The sequence below is a fragment of the Peromyscus californicus genome, unplaced genomic scaffold (assembly GCF_007827085.1).
Source record: "Peromyscus californicus insignis strain IS unplaced genomic scaffold, ASM782708v3 Scaffold_12__1_contigs__length_115047231, whole genome shotgun sequence".
NCBI lineage: Eukaryota > Metazoa > Chordata > Mammalia > Rodentia > Cricetidae > Peromyscus > Peromyscus californicus.
The window spans coordinates 22,061,968-22,087,058 of record NW_026294413.1 but is presented as its reverse complement, the minus strand read 5'-3'; the positions used below and the strand labels follow the sequence as shown (position 1 = coordinate 22,087,058).

Below are 25,091 nucleotides of genomic sequence, written 5' to 3'. Positions count from 1 at the left end.
GAGGTAAAGACAGAGAGGTCTCCAGTCTGGGAACAGCAGGATGAAAAGTATGAGAAAGGGAACCTTTGAGAGCATTCTGGAACAGCCAGTAAGCCTAGAGAGGAAGCCAGCAGAGAGAGCAAATTAATCCCTTAAGAAAGTTTCAATCTTTTAAATTCTATGAAGAGTTCATTTTTCTTCTCCTTAGGATATCAAGTACGTCAAGCAGACTTTTCTTTTTCCTCTCATTTTCTTTCATTTCTTCCGCAATTATCTCAGTCTCTATTTTATTTCTCTCTCTTTTTTAGGAATCTTTTTTTTTTTTTTCAAACAGTTTAAGGTTCACAGCAAAGTTGAAAGTGCAGAGAATGCCAACCAGAGTGGTCCATCTGTTCTGGTGTTGAACCTACATTGACATGGTCGTTCTAACCACAATCAACCACTTATCAACCACAGCAGAGACCCAGGAACAGAACCAGAAGCCCACTCTTGCTCAGTCTCACAATGAGTGGTTAGAAGGAAGTTCAAGCACATCATGGTCACAATGTGGCCTTGTACTGAGCCTCGGGTGCTCTGTTTGGGGAATTTTATGAGCATTTCCTTTTGCATTTTACATAGAGATACTTACTGTGGTGGTTTGAATAAGAATGACCCCATAGACTCATGTGTTTGAATGCTTGGCCCGTGAGAGTGGCACTATTAAGTGGTATGACCTTGTTAAAGTAGGTGTGGCCTTGTTGGAGGAAGTGTGTCACTGTAGAGGTGGGCTTTGAGGTCTCAGATACTCAAGTCTGGCCATGGTGAAACAAGTTTTTCTTCTGCTGCCTGCAGATCATGATATAGGACTCACAGCACCATGTCTACATCCACACCGCCATGCTCTACTATAATGAGACTAAACCTCTGAAACTGTAAGCCAGCCCCAATTAAACATTTTCCTTTATAAGAGTTGTTGTGGGTTTCCCCATCATGATCTTGACCCTCCTTGCTTATATGATCTTTCCTCCCTCTCTTCAACTGCTCTCCAGGAGCTCAGCCAAGTGCTTGGCTATGGATCACTGCATCTGCTTCCATCAGTTCCTGGATGTAGGTTCTATGATGACAATTAGGGTAGTCACTAGTTTGATTGCAGGGGAAAGCCAGTTCAGGCACCCTCTCTACTGTTGAGGCCCTCTGACAGTTGTGGGTGACAGTTGTGAGGCTTGATCTGTTTGTGGGGCCCCTGGCAGTGGGACCAGGACTTACACCAGGTGCATGAACTGTTTTTTTGGAGCAAATTCCCTATGGTGGGATGTCTTGCTCAGCCTTGATGAAGCGGGGAGGGGCTAGGCCCTGCCTCAACTTGGTATGCCAGACCCAAGAAAGGCCTTATCCTCTCTGAAGAGTGGATTGAGGGTGGAATGGGGTGAAGGTGGGGGAGGCAGGAGAAGGGGAGAGAGGGGGAACTGGAGATGGTATGTAAAATGAAAAAAAATTAAATAAAAAAAAGGGTTGCTGTGGTCATGGTGTCTCTTCACAGCAATAGAAACCCTAGCTAAGACACTTACCTACTTTCAACTCCATTGGAAAACTAAAATATCACCAAAAAAACAGCACACAAGAAAACCATATGTATTTCACTAAAGTTTGGGAGAATCTGTGAATTTCTTTCTCCCTTAAAGCTGTATAACCCAGAAGACGCCCCATACAGTTTATGTTCAAATGGAATCGTGCAGATTATTACAAAATTTCTGTAATATTGTTTGTCACTGGAATTCCCATAAAATTTCTGTGTCTCATTGGGCCAAAGTTCATATAAAACTGTAAAGGACTGATAGACAAAGGAAGGGAAGGAACTTTAGGAGTAGGGACCTGTGATCGTTAATATCTATTGCCAGTTTGGTTGGGTTCAATGAACCCCTAATGAATCAATGAACACATGGAAGGTGTGTATACAAAAGTGTTTCAGTGAGGGTGGAAGACCCACCCCGAATGTGGACAGCAATGCCCATGTACCAGGCCCCTAGACAGAATCCTAAGAAGATGGAGAAAGTCACCTGAGCAGCAGCCTTCATGCCCCGGCTGCCTGTCTGTGGCTGCAGTGTGACCAGCCATCCCCTCATGGTCCTGATGCCGTACCTTTCTTGAATGATGGACCAAACCTCCTCACACCGTGAACATAAACAAATCTGTCTTTGTCACAGAAATGAGAAAGGCAACTAATAGAGTATCAGTTATGACTATGACTTTGTCAGAATTATGTATAGATACGCTTATATTTTCTAATTAATCCTTCCCACCACCCTACAAGGGAGGCATCATTAGCCCATTTAAAATAAAAGGAAAAACTGAGGCTTACAGATGTCGAATAATGTTCTTGAAATCACATTCCATCAAGTCATCATGCTAGGACTTATGATCTCTCATAAACATCATGAGCAACAGAGAAGAGACGAAGATGAAAGATTTCAGAAAAGAATTACAGAACTGATGCATAGACAGAAGAAGACCACACAGCTTGCATAACGACTGATGTAACATTCTTTTTAAGTGTGACAGTGCTGAGAGACAGCTCAGAGGTTAAGAGGACATTTGACTTTCCCAGAAGATCCAGCATCTACATCCAGCTCCTCACAGCTACCTGTAACTCTAACTCCAGGGGATCCAACGCTGCTGGCCACTGTGCCACTTGCATTCATTTGCACACACATACACACACACACACACACACATACACACACACACACACACATAATTTAAAATGATTAAAAAAAAAACAGTCTAAAAAATACAGCAACTGAAATGAATCACAGAAACCGATGGGGGAAAGAAACCTGCAAAGAGAGTGAAGTGCTTAGTCTCAACTCTAAAAAGTCTAACACTAAAATTCACTGCCTTTATCATACACTACCTGTGTGGGCTCTGCTTTGCATATCTATAAACCAGCCAGGGAATGTGAACTGCTCTGGAAATCGTACACTCCTTCCTTCAAAACTATTTATTTCTTCCAACAAAAATTTCTGTTTTTAAATTTTAGACCTTTTATTTTTCAAATGCATATATATTAAAATATGTGTTAAATGTATATATATATATTAAAATACATATTAAATGTATATGTGTATATATTAAAATACATATTAAATGTATATGTATATATATATTTCACTTGTTCTCTATCTCAGCCTAAAATAGAAAAAAATCCAGTGTAATTTTAATTTGGAGTGGGTAAACTTTGAATACAATATTTTGTCTCAAACTTAACCTATATAACATAAGAGGTCATCCAAGAAGCCACAAATGTCTGAAAGAGAAAACCTGGTAAGCTTCAGGTGATTTATTTCTGCAACATATAGAAATGTTTTACTCTCTTAGGCTGTAGATGTCATAGCAACATTTAACCAAAAGGCATAAAGACACGAGGAAGGTGTTGGCGGCTATAAATCAAACACAGCAAGGAGAGAAAAAGTGCCCTGGGAAAGATGTTTACTTAAAGATCCATGAAGCCTACTGCACTCTGAGGTTTTTCAGGGGGAAGAGGTGATTGCATTCTTTTGCAATACTCAACATTTACTCAAACACAAATGAGAGTTCCTCTCTGTGTGGGAGATTTTTGCTGACAAGGGCAATCCCTCTTAGGAGCTTGTCTATTCCTTGATGAAAATGTTGGAATGTCCCAGGACATTTTCTGAACATCAATCACAAAGGCTCATTCACGTTCAGCTCTTCACAATGATGCTGGAATTTCACGGAAGAGACTACATTCTAACAATGCACCCTAGCAGGTCAGGGAACTGAGATGGACACAATACTAGAGAAACTGTCTAAACTTTTAGAATACTCTGGATTCTCTCCTGCTACTGCCAATTAGCTGTTTTGGGGTCTTCCTGTTATATCTAGATAGAAATGACAAGTAGACAAAGAACAGCTTCCTCAGTGCTGGCAGTAGTTCCAGGCACTTGAGTACCAGAGAACGACAGTCTGGACTAACAGATAAGATACTCATAGCTCCAATCTCAAAAGGCCAGAGAGCTACATAGATGTTAGGTAGGAGACCTACTGGTCTGAACCTCATAGTCAGTGGCCTTATAGTAAGTGAACGATGACTTATAATACCCACCTAGTATTTGTCAGAAATGTTACAGATTTCAAGTCTTAGGTGTTAGAACTCTTCGCTCCTAACAGACACTAGTGTTACAAGCTATTGGGCCTTGAGTGTAAGGATCCTAGTATACAAAAAACCCCTGAACTCTTCTAGTGGCTGTGATCTACAGTCTCTCATGTTTAGTTTTTAACCATTTTACATGAGCTCCGTCAAAGCAAATGTGTGCTAAAATTTATGTTCTCTGTCACATGCAGCCAGAGGTAAGTCTTTATGATACAAAATCTAGCAACTGAAACTAGAGAGCTGCATGACAATTTTAAAATGTGGCAAAGGCATGGCAGATGTGATCAAACAGCCAACACTGAGATACCGGCGGCATTTATTTTTCAGGGGCACACTTGGTCAAAGTGAAACTCTCTGATCTTAAAAAGCAGATGACCTGCTGACCGAGGCAGCAGCATAGAGAAAACAGGAGTGTTTGATACTTCCTCCTTTCTGTCTTTAACCAATGACTCAGGGTTAGAGCTAACACATAGGCTGTAGAGATGGAAGGACCTGTCCCTTGGCTGAGGGTAGCATTCTCTGTTTGCGGTCTCACAAGTTGACAGAACTCAGAATCTGAACCTTGGCAGGGTTAGAAAAAAGAAGTCAATGTGTATCCCAAACCAAAGGGACATTTAATAGAGGTAGCAAAGCAGTGGCCCTGACAGGGGTTAAGAATGGTCCTGTCCTCCGTACTTCATGAACCTTCTAGTCAAAAACGAAGTGTCATTTTCCCAAATAAATTTACTGTTAAGTTAGATAGAATGGGAATATGACACAGAGAGAAGGCTTAAATCTGGTCTCTTAACACGAGGGCAAGTGTAGAAGGAAGTAACCATGCAGAATACTTAAGAAGGCTCTTGTATCACTGTATTTCCAGTCATTCCCTCTTCCCAAAGGTTTCACTGCCTCTTGTGTCAGCACACAGGAGACCAACCTTCTAACCATCAAATGTTACCCATCCCAGTAGCATCCTCCTTCAGCTCAGGCCCCGGCAAGGGCAGGGTAGATGCCCTTAAAGTTTTCACTGCAGCATCCGTTCTTGTCTCTTCTTGGCCTAAGCCCTGTCTTCTCTATAAAAGACATTTCTCACTCACAGAAATTGGCAGAGTAGAGACAAAGCAACTTGAACACTTTTTCTGTTCCTGAAAGGCATCCCAAATCCAGCCTAAAGAAGCCAGGGACTGTCCAATGGTTAAGCAAAGGTTCTGCAGCAATGCCATCAGGATCTGCATCATCTAGGAAGGCTTTTTACCCCATAGTGAGGCATTCTCTTCAGTGTCCATCTCAGCATTAATATGGAGACAAATGGGAAAAGAAGAAAGAACCAGATGGCAAAGCCAGAGGCCACAGGCAGAATGATTAAGGAATATCTTCTCGTTGAGGATTTCCAAAGAGGAAAGCTAAGTTCTTCCCAGCAGGAGAAGACAATTACTGTGAAACAATCACCACCATTTGTTTCCTTTCCTTTTCTAAATGAGGCTTTTAATCATACTTATTATTTTCCCTCCTCTGCTACAGTACATGGGTAAGTCTGGGAAGGAACCATGCTTTGATTTGGTTTCTATGATGCTACAGAGATACACAAGGCTACATGGGCACCCTGCTGAAAAAGTTTTCTAAATGCAGGGTGCAGTGCAGTTATTAAATGGAATCATGGGTTGAACTGTGCCTAATCCCAGGACATAAATTCTAATCCTCAGTACCTCAAAATGGAAACTCACTTGGAAATAGGGTAATTACATACACAATTACATACCATAAGGAGTAAAATAGGCCCATAGTGCAATACAACTACTGCCATATAAAAGAGAAGTTTGTAGACATACAGCACAAGGTAAGAACACCACATGAAGATGAGGCAGAGATTAGGGTGATGTCACTACCTACTGTTGCAATGGGTGTTGGAGAGTCATAAGCAGGTGATGGAGTAACTCATGAACACACATAAAAGCACCCAGCAACAGGTACAGGAGACCTGAGTCACACAGGAAAAAAAGAACAGCAAGAATTCTTGAATTCTTGACTAGAAGAAGCACACATACATGGAGGTGGCTATTGTGCTTCAGGAGCTGGAAGCTAAGTCCAAAGTGGGGGATAGAAAAAGGATGCTTCTCTGCTACCAATCTCCATCCATTCATCAGAGAACTGTAGGTGCTCCTGGAGATGAGGACTAATCTCCAAAAATAAGAGAGAGAGAGAAGTTGACAAGAACTTGAGTGTCACTGTGCAATCGGCCATGTATGTGACCAACTTTATCATTAAATTAGTAGAATAGAATGGGATTATGAATACACCAGACTTGAACAAATAGTCTGTCACTGCCCTACCCCAGACCAGCCTATTCACCTGGACAGGACTTACTCTATAAGAAACTTAGGCATACCTATTTCTAAAGCATGGTGGGCACTGAGTAGTAACCATAAGTCTGGTAGACCACATGCTGCACATAGGGAAAATATGTGTGGAGAGGAGGGAACTCCTCAGTGGTGGAATAGGTTTAAAATAGAATATTTGCTAATATGAATATCTAAATCTTATCAAAAACATAAATAAATCCAGGAGGTTCTGGAAGAAGGGATCTTTTACATGATTACCTGACTAGGAATGATCATTAAAGATTACCAGAGCCACAAGCTTACAAAGACTGCCATACAGTTATGATGGCTGAAAGGACATTTGCTCAGCAGCTGTCAATCAACCCCCAGATTGATGCCACTCTTATTATTTACTGGAAACATGTTGTTTCATATGTCTGATGTAATCCTCCCTCCTACCATCTTGAAAAACTCCCTTCGGATAAGCTCGTCATTTGCTACAGCATTCATATACCCTTCACGGTGTCTCTGTGTGTCCCAAATAAATGTTATTCTTTGGAGAATTTCTCTGTGGTTTTCTTCAGATTGGATAGTCTGCAGACACTCTGGAAACATGCTATCTTTTCTCTTTGCGGAACTCCCACTTTTCTTTAAAATCCTTCAACAGATTAGATGAGGATCTCTAAGACCGCAGCAGGATTCAGTTCCTTCCCTTCTCTCTTTCACATCATAGCAATGAGTTGAGGGCTTTGGTCCCCCACATATTCCCACAATAATAGTCTACCTCCTTCAAACTAACAAGAATGAAGCTAGAAAGATGGCTCAGGGGTTACAAGCACTTTCTGCTCTCCCAGAAGACCAAGGTTTGGTTCCCAAAACCCACATAGCATCTTACAACCACCTGTAACTCCAGTTCCAGGAGATCTGGTATCCCCTTCTGGCTTCCATGGGTACCATGGACACAAGTGTTGCCCATGCATGCATGCATGCAGACAATATATTCATACACATAAAGAAAAGTAAATAAATCATTTTCTAAAATAACAGAAACAATGGACCATGAACGGAACTCCCAAACTTGTGGGCCAAAATAATCCTTTGTTCTTTTTTAGGCTGACTTTCTGAAATTATTTATTAAGTAACAGAAAGTCGCTAACAAATTTTAATGGCCTCTAAGATTTACTTTCACAAAAAAAAATATTTAGATTCATGTTTTAAAAAACAAAGTTAGGCACCATAGCTTTGCCATGTTAGGACATAAAATCACATCATCACAGGTGCCAAGAAGCCTGGATGCCCTGGCCCCCAGTATCCTCTCAGCTCTATTTCATATTTGGACGCTATTCCTGTGGACTAATCTACCCTCCATGTATGTGGTACCTAGCCCCAAGAATCAGTGGAGAATTCTGATGTTCAAGAGGCACCTTACTCAGTCCTGTGACTAGAGCAAGTCTCTCCTCGCTAGAATACAATACTTCAGAAGAATACAGATAATTGGATGTTTATCCCCTACACTCTTTCATAGATCGTAACAGAACCCTTCTGTCCTAAGAGAGTATCTTAGTTAGGGTTTTATAGCTGTGATGAAACACCATAACCAGAGCAACTTGGGGAGGAAAAGGTTTATTTAGCATATGCTTCCTCATCACAGTTCGTCATCAAAGGAGGTCAGGACAGGGCAGGGACCTGGAGCCAAGAGCTGATGCAGAGGCCATGGAGGAGTGCTGCTAACTGGCTTGTTCCTCAGGGCTTGTTCAGCCTGCTTTCTTACAGAACCCAGGGATGGCACCACCCACAATGAACTGGGCCCTCACCCATCAAGCACTAATTAAGAAAATGCCCTACAGCCAGATCTTGTGGAAGCATTTTTTCAAATGAAGCTCCCGCCTCTCTGGTGACTCTAGCTTATGTCAAGTGGACATAAAACTAGCCAATGCAGAGAGTTAAATTAGATAATCCATACCATTACAAATCCCACCTTGTCACACACTTTTAGACTGAACATTCATGCAAGACCTTGCTCTGGCCTCCCATCGGTTCCCTGTTCTCATGCTCTCCACTGAATGACTTCAGATAAGACACACACTGAAGCATAAGAGGTACATGAGGCAATCTCAAGGGTGAGCTTAGGCAGTGACTGGGGAGGAAAACACTCACCAGAGGGCAGAGAACAGTGGCTAAAGAGATGAGAGCGCCGTCACCCTTGCTTAGATGGGCTTTGTTCTACTTTTGAAGTTTCTGGACTAGACAGCAGTCCTGGCAGGTCTTCTCAGGTCTAGGTAACTGAAGGCACATTTAGATGAACTCTGGAGGGAGCAGACAATAGCACACCTATGTTCTTCAGCTGAAAGCTTCCAGTAGATAGAAACCTTACTCTCATATGGGTCGTTTAGAATGTCATATCTCCACCCAACACCAGACACGTGATTCAGATCCCCTTCTTTTGACCAAAAGATGCATAAGCAGATTAGATTTAAAGGGACCAAAGAGGAAAATAAGAAAACAGCCTGTTGTGGAATCATTTTTTTGTACACTATGAAGATGTGTCTCTGCCAAGGCTCCTTCTGATTGATTTAATAAAGAGATGAATGGCCAATAACTGGGCAGGAAGAGGTTAGGTGAGACTTCCAGGCAGAGAGAGAGAAGAAGAGGGGATGAATCTAGGCACGAGGGAGATGCCAGAGGACACAGAGAGGAAGCAAGAGGTGCAAGATGGAAGAGAGGCAAAAAGCCATGAGACAAAATGCAGATTAATATAAATGGATTAATTTTAGTTATAAGAGCTGGTGAGACAAGCCCAAGCTATAGGCCAAGCTTTCATGATTAATAATAAGTCTCAGTGTCATTTTTGCGAACTGGTGACCCAAAGAAAAATCCATCTACAACAGCCTGTCTTTTTTTTTTTTTTTTTTTGGTTTTTCGAGACAGGGTTTCTCTGTGTAGCTTTGCGCCTTTCCTGGTACTCACTTTGGAGACCAGGCTGGCCTCGAACTCACAGAGATCCGCCTGCCTCTGCCTCCCGAGTGCTGGGATTAAAGGCGTGCGCCACCACCGCCCGGCCTAACAGCCTGTCTTTAATGGTCCTCCACCAAGCCTTGCTGCCTCCACCTTCCTCAAATTCATATGATGTTTCAACCTTAAGGGGAGCAATTGTTATACTTTTCCCTTCATTAAGATTAGTGTGTTACCAGGGACACGGTATGTGAGGCAGACAGTCTGTCATGACTGACAGACTTTCACTGGTCTGTAGCCCTGCTAGTGTCCGACTAGCTTCCTAACAACCACTTGAGAGGGCCTGCACAGCCACCGCACACCTTCATTTAATCACTCCTTGCCTGCTTTTTGGAGATAGGATGTCTCACAGAACCTGGAGTGAAAGACAAGAATATTAAAATAGTTAATGAGCCACACATGCTTGCCACCAAAGTGTGAATCTTAAATCCCATTGCCCTTTGATTTTTAACCTTGCAAGCACACTTTTCTCCTTCATAACCCTGAACAAGGGATCTCATAATCACCTTATAATCTCATTTACAAAAGAAAATTCCTCCTGATAAGAGAAATACGTAAATCTGTTCATGCAGTTCTTACTTCATTTTTAAAACTAGCTTAATCTTTGAACCTGGTTGCAGATTGCATCCTTTGAGTGATGCAATTTTGAAACCAGGGAACCAGGGATGGGGAGATGGCTCATTAGAGTGCTTGCCATATGAGGATGAGGACCTGGGTTTGTTACTGGAGCCAACATTTTTAAAAAGCCAGGTGAGTTTTTGTACCTATAAACTTCGTTCTAGGGAGGCAGATATAGGAAGAACCTTTGGCTTTTCTAGTGAATGAGTCTAAATTAATTAGTGAGCTCCAGGTTCAGTAAAACACCTGTCTCGAAGAAGTAAAGTAGAAAAAGATTAAGGAATGTAGTCTAACTTGGACCTCTTATCTACACACACAGGCAAACAGGGAGAGTGAGAAGAGAGAATCTCATGACTGGTAAGACACGCAAGTACATCTTTCTCTTAATCCCGCACTACACTCTGTCTTTCAGTGTATACTCTTCTTAATAAACTCTGCTTCATCCTCATCCTGAAATCAAGATTCCAGCTACACCTGAGTGAGTTCTGGGGGCGATGACCCTTTAAACTGCACAGCAGGCAGAGTTGAGATGTGTCTCCTGCTGCTGCTGACAAATGGATTCTGAAAATCCTGAGTTCTGTCAAGAGACAGAGAATGCCCAAAACAAAACAAAAGTAACAAGAGCACCACCATAGGGAGCACTCCCTTTCCTAGAGGTAGCGCCACCATGCTCATCCTCGGAGATTTTTACTAGGGATTCTGGGGGCCAACAAAGAGGCACATCATTCAGCAGAGTAAAAACCCAAATAGGAGCAACAGAATCAGCATGAAGGATTAAATTCACAAAAGTTATTCGTTTTCCAGCAAGACAATTACAAGCAACTGTACTATCCTAAAGTGAGTTACTGCAGACCCAAGTCCTGCTGCAGAAATCAAATTAATTCCTCTATTCTTAGAACAATAGATTACTATAAACATAATGGATGGCTACAGACAGCCCTGAGGAGCCTTGCACTAAACAGGGAAGTGACTGCTGTTTTCTGCTTCATGCCGGCCCCTTCCTGAAGAAGGATCCTGCAGGATCCAGCTGATTTCATGAGCTTTGTCATATGCTTTATAACATGTTATCAATTAACATTTACCACTTACCAAGCAAGCATCAAGTGTTCCCTAAATGCCAGGCACAACCTGAAGCTGCCCAGTGGGCTCCCTGAGTAATTTCAACAGCAGGATATCAAGAACCACCAAGAGTCCTCAGCAAGAGAGCTCAGACTTGCCTCATCAGACGGAGGCTTTCCAGTTACACAAGAGAAGTGGATTTGAAAAAGGAAGGCACATCTTTGGAAATGTATCACTTCCTCACCCGTTGACATCTTTTGTAGGACTTTTGCAAAAAAAATTTACAAAAATAGTTCAAACTATAATAAAGAACTTAAAATTATTCAAGACTTCCTGATACATGGAATAGGCCTTGATTTTCAAATGAAGGAGAAAAAATTTCAAATTCTAGTTAGATTCTCTAATAAAAGAACAAACTAAAACTATCTATGGTTGCCATGTCTTGAATTTGAATATAAAAGAATTTCCTTTTAACACAAGGAAATCTGATTTCTGCTTTACAGTGAGTCACTGTATCCTTGCTGAGATACTTTGTATCCTTGTCACATGGCCTCAATGAACTCACTTAATTTTTATGTTTCCATCTTCTGTTTGTAGAATAAAGAGAGCAGTGAAACCAACCTCAGAAGATTGTCATGAGAATGAATATAATAAGCCATGTAAAACTTTGCAGCATAAAACTGAGAACATAATAAATATGTATGCAACAAATGTTAGGTTAATATTACAATATGAGGGCACTTTGCAAACTGTTAGGCAAGACACAAATACAGGGTACTCCACTGCCCTGATGTGACACAATCTGTTTATAATTACTTCCAAACAACACATTTCCTCTCTGTAAACAGACCCATATGACAAAACATGCTGTGTTATGGTGAGTTCTCTGCCTCCCCGAAGAATGCTGAAGTAGCAAAGAGCTACCCTTCGAAATAAAGAGGAGGGTGCGAGTGAGCTTTCCACCCTTTCCACCCCAACAAAGGTGAAAAAGCTTATCCCCCAGAATGTCATTTTTGTTTCCATGCAGGCACAAATTTCATCTTATAAAGCACATTAACCCTCTAAAAATATCTGAGAGGATGGGGAGATCATTCACTAACTAAAGTACCTATAAGGCAAAGTATGAGGGCGCGAATTTGATCCTTACCACCCTTGCAAAAAAAAACAAATAATAATAATCTAGGCACAGAAGTGTTACCTGCCTGTGCTACCCACACTGGGAGCAGGCAGCTGGAGACAGGAAGACCATTGGCTTGCTGGCCAGTTAGTGTTGTCACATCTGTGAGCACTGGGTTCTGTAAGAGATCTTGTCTTGAAAAGTGAAGTGAGAACAATGTTGAAAGACACCCACCATAGACCTCTGGTCTCCACCTGAAGGCATGCAAGGGTGACAGATGATAATGAGAGTGGTCCACACACAGGAAATTTCAGAGTCAACTAACTCCAAGTGATCTGGGGGTTTACATGAAACTGCCAAGATTGTATGCTCCTTGACCTTCAGCCCCATCCACACTTCTACCCTATCTCCTGCATCCTGACCATCTATGCTAACTACACTCCTCTCCCTAATCCATACCACCTAGTTACACTTCCCTCCTGTAAATCTGAGGCCCGGCATCCTTTTCCAACCATATTTCTTTATCACACTTGTGTACTGTTCTCCTCACACCCTGGTACCTCTTACATTTCTACCTTCACAGTGCCTCAAACTCATGTGCTTCTAAATCCCTGGTACGTAACACGGAACCTGACCCACAATTAGACTCCACATAAATATTTAGATGAATGTCACACAGTTGAAAGTGTCCGGACTATTCCCTCTAACGAACTCTGTCACTGTTTGCCTGTTAATGACCTGAATGAAGCGCCTGTTGAAATAAACAATGAAACAAGCAACTACTCTATTTTCTGGTCTGTTTCTGATGTCTACACCTCTCATTAGCTGCCCTTTCATCCCTTTCTTTTTCCTGCCTTCAAACAACCACAATTTCAAAATAATCTCTCAACTCAAGGGGTTAAAAGACTTGAGGTCACAGGAGTTGACTAGTGTGAACTGCCTAATCACTTGTAGCATAGCCATAGATATGTAAGAACACAGAGGTGTCAGAACCATACACCTGCAACAGCTGAGGAAGACACACTAGAAAGCCACGGTCCACTCTCCCCTTCACTCATTCCTGTGGATGCTCTATGCTGCCCTCAAAACAGTCAGTGCAAGGCTACTTGTGTGTCCTTCCACCCAGTCCTTTCTCCTCGAGCCTCCAGCTCCGCCATTCTCAACACTGGGTGCTGACACATTGCCTGCCATTTTACTAGAAAGATGGGACCCCTCCAACCATGCCTGCATGGACAGATGTCACTGAAAGCGAACTCCCAGATGTTTGCACTTGCCCACACACAGTGGTGTCCACCAACAGCTTTATCACAGATTCTGCTTCTGTCTTGCAGACAGAGGACTCTATCCCTTCTTGCCTCTTCAAGGACACCTGGAATTTATATGTATTCTAACCACTCTTTACCAATATCAAATCTACGTTCTCCACGGAACCCTATCCAATGAAAGTGAATAATACCTTATCAATATTTCCCATGAACTCTCATGAGGAGGGTTTTTATCTAAATTCCTCCTGTCATGTTTGGGATCCACACCAGAAACACTTTCACCTTCAAAACTCCATGAAGGTCTCCAGTGTGTGCCACACTGCCAAAACCATGGTCGCATCCTTGTTTTAATTTTGTTGAGATTTCAGTAGCATTTGAGCCCAATTGTATCTATCTCCTTGTGATATCACCCTCACTTAGTTTTCCTTCTGTCTGCTTGGATACTCCATCTTACTTGGCTTTCTGGTTCCTCTCCATCTCCCAAATCTCTATATGTCGGATTATTCTAAACTTAACCTCAATTTCCCTTCTATAATTATTGTCACTCCCTTGATAATCTCAAGTAAGTATATAGATTGAAATGCCATTTGCATGTGAAAGGTCTCTTGAACTTAGGTAAAACTGAGCTCTGCAGTATACTGCCAGCCACGGTCTCTGATGGTGGATCACAACTCAGTCCTTCCTGTGTCTCAGGCCCACACTCCTACGGTCATCTTGAGTGCTTTTCTTTGTTGTACCTGGCATCAGCATAGTCAGCAAATTTGGTTGCTACACTTATTTTTTAAAGTAATTGGTATCTTTTACTATTATTAAAGAATTCTATGGCTCAGGCAACTTTACAAATTTGAAAGGAGACACAAATGTAATCAAGACTGTCAGTGAACACAGAGGACCCCAGGAATGAACCACAACTGTGCCTCCCCCTGAGATCTCTCCTTTCTCCCTGCTACTAAAGCTTCCTGCTGCCTTGCCTCTGCATCAGTTAATCATATCTTTGAGTATTTTGTATTGAAGGAAATACAAATTCACAGTAAGTTTCAGGAACAGTATAACAAAGTTCCAGGAAGCCTTCACCTATATTTTCTCCCGTGCTTACATCTTCAACTACAGCGCAGTATCAAGACCAGAAAACAGACACTGATGCGCTCTAAGTTCTAAGGTCACATACTCACCCCTGAAGCTCATTTGTAAAGATATTTTCTCCCCACAGAGCACTCCCAGTGCTGTGCTCTCCCCCATATCCCTCACCCTTGCACCCATACCCCATCTCTATAGCATGCCATTTAATTAGTGTCATATAAGTGGAAATAAAATTGGCATTGTCCCACTAAGAAGACTGCCCGTGGGACTCTAGTTATTTTCTGTGTACAGATACTACAAACAAAACCTCTATGAGTAATTCTATACAAGATTTTGTGCAAATGTAAGTTTTCAGTTCTCTATAAGAGATGCCTAGAAGTGAAGTTTAGGGTTGAGTGTTCAGTTTGGCTGCCTTGATGCATTTTGCTTGCATTGTGTTTCAGAGAGTGACAGTGGTTTTCCAGAGTGCCTGGACTGTTTTACCTTCCAGGAAGTTCCTAGCATCTCACCACCAGGCCAGCTCCCTGGGCCATGTCACTGTACTCTCCCTGGGGTCACTATGATGCACCTTAACTGAGGTCTCATCAAATGTTAGTCTCTCCCTCTGTCCCACCCAGCTCCTCTCAATGGATCACCAGAGTAATCCTAGCAAAAGGAAATTCAGATTGTCTCCTGGGCCTGTACAATAGCTTCCCCTCAATGCTAAGTAAAATTCCTCATCTTGACCTGTAACACTCTCCAGGATTTGACTCCTGTCTGTTGCCTGACTCCGTTTCCAATCAGTGTCCATGTCAGTCACTTCCCCCAGCTATAGCAGCAGATTCCCTGTTCCTCCCTACACAGTAAGCATTGCTCTGAGACTTTGTAATTGCTGTGTCCTCTGCCTGGGGTTCTCTTCCCAAATCGTTCATTCCCACCCTTTCCTGGGTACTTCTCCAAGCATCATCATTTCCCTCCTAGGGAAGGTTTCCCAGTCACCTTTCTCCATCAGCCTTTCCTGCTCTGTTTTTTTCTGTAGCACATCCTCCCATCATATACTACTTATTTTGTCTATTATCTCACATCCTTCACTGGAATGCATGCCCCTTGAGGCAGTCCTGTGTCTTGCTTGCTCACGGCTGAGTCCTCTGTGACTAGAGTAATTCCTGGCATATGACAGATGCTTGCTAAATGTGTTTTTGGTGGTGAATGGATGGGTAAATGAATAAACAATCACTATATGGAAAAATACAATCACCAGCATTTCATGTCCATTTATAATAGGCAATATTGAGTACACACTGAAACAGATGCCAGACAGCACACAATGAGGAATTAAACAGGTTCCTGGAAAATAATGAAAAATATATATCTGAAAATGGGCTTCTCAATATGTGCCACCTGGATAGTTTTCTCTTGTTTTTGCATCACTGGGGCAAAATTCTGGAGGATCTCCAGTTCTGAAGCGTAAAGTCAGGGCATACAGGTTGAGAAGCTAAACAGAAAGCCACCAGGATGCACTCTGAAAACCCAGAGAATAAGGCCAAATGCAATGGCATTTTCCCTTGACTCTCAATGAAAACAAAAAGATGAGTGAGATTCTTCACTCCTACAATTGTTCTTAAAGCCTGGAAGAATAAAGTCTTGTCTTATTATCTACTGCATTGTACTTTTGAGTCAGTTTTATGCTCGATAAGAAACAGAATTCAATCAAATAACAATAGGGAAACACTTTCAAGCAGGTTTAAGGACAACCAAAGCCAGCAAGAAGGATTCTTTAAAAGCTGAGAGAGATCAGTGTGTGACACAGACATGCTAAAAAAAAAAAAATACTTCAAGTAGCCTAGCTAATATTTGTTAATATGAGTTTCTATTTTAAGTGTTTTATTTGAAAACAGGTAGTATTTATGCAACACACACTACATGCCAGGGACTGTCCTATGAACCTTGTGTATATGCTGTGGTTTGTGGTTTCAATGTGTCCCCATAGTCATGTGTTGGAAACTTAATTCCCAATGTGATAGTATAGAGAGATGGGACCTTCAGACATGACTAGTTCATGAAGGAAGGTTAATACCATTGTACTAGGAGTGGATGAAATATCATCAGCTGCTTTCCATCAACTCTCTTCACACACCTCCTTGTATCCCACCTTCCCATGAAATAATGCAGAAAGAAGGCAATTGCCAGAGGCAGATCTCTCAATCAGCTTTCAGACTTGAAGAAATTTGCATTGTTCTTTTTAATTATAATCTAAGCAGCCTCGGATATTCTCTTACAGCAGCGTAAAATACACACGAAGAGTGTACTAACTCTTCGTACCTCCTCTGAGACCACACTATAGATGCTATAATGGCCTGCACATTATGGACACGTTAGTACTGTGTCCAAGTCACACAGCCCCAGGACATGCAACCCAGACAGATGGGCTCTAGAGTTTGAACTCTTCACTTTGCTTCTCTGTTCATGCTACATCTGGCTAAAATGCATGCACCTGATGTTGCAATAAATGTCGAAATTGCTTCCAAAATAACCGGAGAGAAAATTGAAGCTCCGGTAAGTGAGGGACATAGAAGGGGGTATTTGAACTTAAGACTGTGTAACTCTAAAGTTCCTCTTCCCGCTCGCTCTCTTTCTTCCACCACACCACTCCCACTGTTCTTCCTCCCAGCATGGAGTCAACACACAGCAATTAACTACTGTTAAATCTTTTGATACATTATGTTGTTTAGCTCAAATGAAATTTTCAGTGGTCAAGCTTCAGGCCCTAAGATAAAAGTCTTGGAGAACATAATGGAAATATCTTTGTCAAGGGGATCTGACTACAAATCACACCTCTGAGCTCTTAGCTCTGTCTACAAGCAAGGCTAGTTAAAACCACAGTAAGCCACAGTAATTGTGAGATCTGTCACAAGTCTGCAGTCTCCTGTATCTCAGCTTTCCAAGAGAGGGGGCAGATTTTAAAAATGTCTGTCTTGGAAGGTTCCAGGCACAAGGCAAGTACAAGAATGTTTGCTTTTAGCATCCTGCTTATCCCATTCCTGGCCACTGCCTGGTGTGGAATGAAGAGCCAGGTTTCTCCCTCCAGTCCCAGAGCAGAGAATGAGGAGGCAGGCTCCGCCCCTTCCACCTCCCCCACTCCGTCCTCCCTTTCCACCACCAGCTATCAAGAGAGCAGATTTTCTGCCTCGTGGAGTGAAGAAACAAGTTGACTTAATAATACTATTTATATACTGCTTTTCTTCCTTAAAAGACCTCTGTGCAACCAACATTTCTTTCCCTGAGACTAACCACAGGAAGATTTTTCAAAAGGAAATTTTTGAAAGAATTGTCATGGGCCTCCTTTTCAGAAATGGCCTCACTGGTTTAGGTCTGCTTGCACTGAGAAATATTACACAAACTGGGGTGGGATGGGGGCACAGCTGGGAGACCGGCTCCCACATTTTACCCCAGGGTACTTTTGAGGAGTGAGGGATAAGAGATTTAGATAGAAGGATAGAGGGGAGAGAAACAGATAGAAACACAGGATAGCCTCGGGAGGGCCTGGATCCTTGTCCACCAGCCCCTTCTGGCTCTTCTGAAGAGCTATTTACAGGAATGCCAAGAGGTGGAGCAAAAGACCTCCCCCTAGTACAGCCAAGTGCAGACGCTTTCCAATCACCTGGCAGCCATGCACATGGTCAAGCAATCCTGTAATGCAGCCCTGCTGGGTGAAGCAAGCTCAGATCTCACTAGGAAACCTTTTGTGGGCCTCCACAACAAACTTCCTAGACAGAACTTCCACAGGATAAGAATATGCACTCTGTTCAAACTGCAAACAAATAAGATCTGTTTTGCATTTATCAGCATGTGAGAGTAAATTTGCATTATTCTAGGCACTTTGCATGCTGCTTCTCAGGGCTCTTTGAAGGAAAATTGAGGAGAAGGAAAAGAAAAGAGAACAGTTCAATAAAAACAAAGCAGCCTTCGTTGACGTGACCTGCCATGGAGATTTAGAGGAAATAGTCTGCTACGCAATATGATCCCATCTCCTTGCACAAGCTGCTAGCAATGCTAACCTCAGTTGATAGAAACTTCTGGGTTTCCCCTTCTCTTTCAGGGGCCTGCTTGTCTTCCTCATTTGCAATCTACTCCAAGCTGTGTGAACCTTCAACTCTTCACCTTTAACTCTTTCCTCTCTTTGAACATTAAGAAAATTCTGAAATGTAGAAGCAGGAACTATATGCTGCTCCCAACCGTTGCAGAAAGAATGCCTGCCAGATAGTAATCCTTCACAATACTGCAACATAGTACAGAAAGGAAAATTGCTCCAAGAATTATGGATGGAAGTAGATAAATGAGAAAGGGCCTGCAGAGTCAGAGATGTGGGCTGTTTCCTAGACAGTGTGTCAAAAGCCACTGTGCTTCCTTGACAAGTTCTTGTCCCCTAAGGTGGAGATACGTATCCGGCCACCTGGCACAGTGGCCTCCATGGAACAGTGCAATTAACTGACGGATTCTGGTTCTGCCTGCTTTCCCTTCACAATGTCTGGCCTATACTTTATGTAAAAGAAATTGGGCTGCTTATTCTTGGGAACCCCTGTTATTCTGCTCCCTGGTTAGGGGTGCTTAGCCACTGACCCCATCCCTAACAAGTCTGTGGGTTTGTCTGGAGGCTGGAGCTGCAGTCTCCTGGCTGTTAATGGATGTTACACAGGCCCTGGATTGTCCCTTCTATCAGCTTTGAGTAGACTGCCTTCCTTCACCGCACAGTGCAGCAATTGTTTTGACATCTTGTTTTCACACGTTCTGTTCCCAGGCACAGATAAGAAGAGCTGAGTCCAAATGAGCACAATGTGTCTTCTTCATTAGCTTGCATGATTAAGTTATCAAGTTGTGAGTAACCTCAAGCCCATGGTGTCAGATTTAAGCAGGTTCTGTGCTCCTGGCTGGATACAGAGAAAATACCTGCTATTTCATTTCTGTAGTTTATTCTATTTCTCCTTGTTTCTATTAGGTCCCCTTGAAGTCAGTGTTCCTGAGCTTTGATGATGAGGAAATATGGTAATAAGGGCAAAGCATGGCTTTCATCTATTCACTTGTCAACTGCCATACAGTTCTATGATCATAGAATGGACTAGCTCCATACACTTGTCTCCAAAAGGACAATAGGTTATAAATAAGAACAACGTAAAGTGGGGCTAAGGCAGCGGGAATCAACTACCACAGAAGATCAAATACCTCAAAGGCACCCACCCTACCAAAGATGAGTCAGTTTTTTCAATTTTTGGAGACACTGTGTAGCTCAGACTGTCCTCAAATGCATTATTCTCCCACCTAAGCCTGTCCAATGCTGGGATTACACACATGAGCACCATGCCCCTCTAAGACGGGACACCCTTCTTATGGACTCAATAAACTCCAAGCCAGTATCTAATTCCTAATGTCAACAACCAGTTCATACAGTGTCAAAGATTTGTCATCCCTGGTCTACAAAGTGACAACATCACAGCCACTACAGCTTTTACATATTTTTCTCTAGAGTTTTAAAGAATAAATGGCAATGAAACTGAATCTCTCCTCAGAGTAACTGTGACAAAGTTTGACATGCTATTAGAATTTATTAGATTAATAAAATGTACATCACATTCTTTTAGCAATATTCATCATTTTGACATGAAAACATAAAAAGCCTGGTGTCAATATTTTCCATAGGAGTGGATAGTCTGACTCAAAATCATGGCCCATCCAATCTCAGAAGAAGATGCATCCCTACTAGTGAGATGAATTAATTTCCCTTTGCCAAAGCCAGAGGTTACTCAAACCTCATGACTAATTTTCTGGGTTCCAAGTGCAAATGTTGTTTCAAAGGTGATGTGCACTCATCAGCCATAGTAACGCTCATTTATTAACTGAACTCAACAAGCAACATTAACCACTTAAGTCAGGCTCAGGAATATAGTGGCCTCATGGAGCTTGAACTTCAGTAGACATTGATCAAGGAATTATATAAATCCCTATTGTGATGAATGTCATAAGTGAAAGTGTATGCTCCAAAAGAGCATGAAATAGTACAAATCCCATAGTATTATCATTATACTGGTCAAATACAAACAAATATGGAAGTTCACTTTCGGTGTTTTGTGGAGATAAAATTTGACATAAATTCAAACATATTTTTGAACTACACATCATTAGATAAAACTCAGGGTCATTTTGCTACAGTGTATAGACTCGGCTATCCACTGCAGCCAGAGGTAATAAATAAAGTTTCTATGGCTCTGTATATGAAGGTTCATTTTTTAACTGGGCAAAATAGTCTGCATGTCTAGCAACTTTCCAGGACAAGTTTCCTCAAACAGCGAACTAGAAATCCACTGGACTTGCTTCAAGTAGCTTTGATATCTCAAGCTGTGCCTTCCAGGTCACTGTAGCAATAAAGATTTTTAAAAAGTCATGCATGAATGACTTAGATGCTCCCTCTCACTGCAAAGGTGGGGGGAATGCGAGGCAGAACATGGGTAATGAAAAGTGTCTTATCTGTGAGTAGGAAGAGCAGGTGTTCAAATGAGTCATGTAGCTTTTCTGAGATCATTTGTTCATTGATCAAAAGGAAGGGTAATTCAAGCTACCACCCAAGGGTTAGGGTACATGAGACAGTCTTATACACTGCAAGGAAGAAACCAGAGAAAATCCACTACCATTATTTCTACCACAATCTCCAGGAACATCAGTTTCTCCAGGAACATCAATACCAACACGAAGGGGGAGAATGAAAACTGAGTTAGAACCATAACAAGACTGAACTGGACTCTGTCTGTGGAACAAGGACAGCAGTAGGGTCTGGCTCCCTGCAGCAGCATCCTGAAGCTTCTGTGTGGAAACAGCACTAGAGAAAACCAAAACAGGCCCCAGCACTCCCATAATGTCCCGCCAAGTCCAAATTGACTGTACTTTTACCCAGTTTTTCTACTGGGTTAGGCTAAAATTGCCTAACCGGGTTAACAGACCCAGTTTTATAAATTTAAAAATAAAGCTTAATATACCTGGTTATATAAGTACGTTCTTATTCTAGGGAAAAAAATACCCTGGGTCAGAGCTGAGATACATTGCTTGGTAACTGGAGCTGTTATTCCTTGTTTTCCCATTATGGAGCCAATGGCCCTGATCTAAATTGCAGACCCTTCTTTACCTAACTAAAACCCAAGAAACCAATAAAAAAAGCAATTCCTGGTTATCATTATGGTTCCCAATTGTCTTTGGCAACATAGAAACTCAGGTGGTGTTTATCTATTTGAGAAATATTTTATTTATTTATACTATCTTAAGCAGTCATCCCAGGCACCGATATATCTGCTTAATATTCACTCTTTATTGCTTTAGAGATAGATACAACCATTAGGTGAACAGCATGACAAATGTACATTTGGGACCCTGCACAAATGATATCAGGTTTTTTTTCATGTGCTTCAGATTTCTATCTGCCTCCACAGGCTGCTCACAGACAGAGTGAAGAGGTAGTGTGCGGTATATAAAAACAACATCAAAATAAAGACAATGTCCCATTAAATAAGAGATGAATGAGAATGAAGTGGGAGTAATTGACTGTAAGAAAAAAGTGTCAGAGGTTCTAAAGATAAAAGTGAAAATCCAAAGACTTGAGAAATGAATTTACCCATAACAAAGGGGGTCGGGGTGATTCTAAGAAAAAGGACCTGGCAGACCCACTGAAAAATAAGTAACTGTGTCAGAAAATTGAATGAAAGTGAAAATTCTGAAATGCAGAAATGTTGAAAAGACATGTTAAACAAAACTATATTCAAGGCAGGCATAGCAGTGAACACTTTTAACTCAAGGTGTGGGAGGCAGAGGCAAATGGATCTCTGTGAGTTAGAGGCCAGTCTGGTCTATGTAGGAAGTTCCAGGACAGCCAGGGATATATATTGTGGCATCCTACCTCAAACAAACAATCAAAAACCAACCTATTTATATTTATTCTAGGATTTGTAAATATATTATTAATATATGTCAATATTAAAGTGATGAATAGCAACGTATTTAGATCCAGTAGATGCTAACTAAGACCAGAGGACTCCGGGACTCCCTGGAACTGGCATTAGGACACATACTCTTAACCATTGAGCCATTTCTCCAGTACATAAGTTATTACAAATAATAATTTGTAAAATTTTGAGGAGTTTTCAAACCAAAATAGAGCTTGAGAAATCAAGAAAGATGGGTGACAGTTTTAAAAATCATTTGAAAGGTGCAAATAAAAATGTTAGAAAGACAACTAGACTGGGACCTGAAGACACAGAATACACTTAGCAGCAGGCGGATTAGCTTTTTTGCAGCTTGAAGTTGGTTTTGCTTCTTACTGATGAAAAGAGAGGTGCAGTTCTGGGCAAGGTCAAAGGCACTGACAATTTTACTTTCAAATGAGAACCTGAGTTTTGGAGTGTTCCTTGGGGAAAGTGATTCACTAAATGATCTTTTATTATCGCTGGTAGAGACTCATTCTTAACTAAGTAGTACAATATGTGACCTTTATAGCTTCATTGATGAAAGTTACCTGCACAAGAATGCTATGCCATGTCATCATGAAAACAAACATGTTAGGAAATTTTAACGGATGTTATATGTGTGTGTGTGTGTGTGTGTATATATATATATATATAAAATGGGGGCATGAATATCTGTAAGTAGCTTCCTATGTGTGCCATATGGTGTATATATCTGTATGATGAGTGCACAGATGTGTGTGTATGTGAGCTAAGTGTGTCTGTGTGTTGTGTGAGTTCATATGTGAATGTATGTGTGAGTGTATGTGTGTATATGAGCATGTGCAAAAGAATGTGTGGGCGTGAGTGTGTATCTGAGCACAGATACACTGTTGCTGATAACAGAAAACTTCTAACAAAGCAAAACCGAGCTGGTCTGAAACTTGCTGTGTAGTAGCCCTTCTCCATGCTGGGTTCACAGGCATACCCTGTTGAGCAGGAATCCTGTAGCTGTTCCTTCCATCTATTTCTGCTACATTTTTGTATGCTTAAAATTTGCAATGAAGCTGGGAAAAGTGGTCTTTGATGAAGAAATTCCTAGAGGTGTCAGATATTTTTATCACTCTGGTTGTAAAAATGGGGGTCACAGATGTTTGCCTATGAATTCACTGTACAAGGAATTAAAGTCACATAATTGTCTCTGCAGGGTCACTCTAAAACACTATTGTTAATGTGTTTTTAGAAAATGACCATGTGCCTGGCATGGTGCCAAAGAGACCCACACTTCAGTTGTGATCATAACATTCCTTTCAAAGAGCTATATTCAGGATCATCATTTTAAAGACAAGGAATGTAAAATCCTAACTCCTTAGGCGAGTGCTTCATGATTTTTCAATCATGTTTTCTCTCTGCTGTTTATGTTGGGCCAAGTCTACTAGTCTGTCCTCAGTTCCACTAAATGTATCCTATACCATCTCTACATTCCTTCTGAGCCCATTCAGCAAGGTTTTGCTTTGGTTCTTGAATATCTCAGTTCTAAGGTTGCTATGCAATTCTGTGAATAGATAGATGGATGAGTGGATGGAATTATAGATAGATAGATAGATGGATGGATGAATGGATGGATGGATGGATGGATAGATATAGGTGACAGATATATAGGTGATAGAAATGTAGTCACATGTATGTATGAGTATATGTATGTATGTGTGTATATATATATATATATTTCCTTGATATTTCCTAATTTTCTCATTTGTTTCAAGAGAATGTATTTTATATGACAGTTTCAATATTCCTAAAATTTAAAACTCTGATACATCTGATTGTCTTATCATTTATACTGAGTTTTCTAATTCTGACATGATTTTCCACACATCCTGGGAATTTTAATAATGTTTTGCAGAGGCTCCAGGCCCTGTGTAAAGTCTTTTAGCAGATGATTCTCAGCATTACATAGTACAAGGGCTGGGAAGATGAGCTTCTTCAAGATTCCCATCAAGCCCTCAAATACTACCTTGACAAGAGTTAGGCAGCAGCCCACATCACAGACTCTGGGTTCCCACTGTGCTCCCCATTCTGTTCTTTAGACAGCTTTCTTGTGAAAGTGAGACACTAAGCGTCACTCCACTGGGCTCTTGTTGCCACTCCCGGGGAGGGAAAGGACAGGGCAGAAAGCCAACCAGCCCAGCCTTCCATCACCTAATTTGTCACTGCCGAATGGGAGTGGAGGTTCAGTACCCATTGAATCCTGCTGCCACCGAGAAAAGGGTGGTGCTGACTAAGTACACCTCCCCATGTTGTCCCAGTGCTACTGAGTTCAGAGACCCAGATCACCCAGGTCTTACTGACAACTCGCCGGCAAAAGAGCCATGGTTCCTCTGGGCAGGGCAGGAATGATGGGCTGCCCACTGGTGAGGTGAGAGATTTGAAGCATTACCTGTGCTTGCTATACTCAGGACAGAAAGAATAGCTTCCAGCTCAGCTCTGGTAACATCACCCTGTAGAGCAATTGGCGCCTTTTTTATTGTTTCTACCCAGAGAGGGGAGAAACAAAGG

At 41.7% G+C, this 25,091-nt stretch overlaps 1 long non-coding RNA gene across 1 annotated transcript in view; it reads right to left on the bottom strand.

The window, feature by feature from the left end:
- The window catches only part of LOC128107082 (uncharacterized), a 90,447-nt gene that overhangs the window by 16,189 nt on the left and 49,167 nt on the right, over positions 1 to 25,091 (bottom strand). The gene's annotated exons all lie outside the window — the stretch shown is intronic.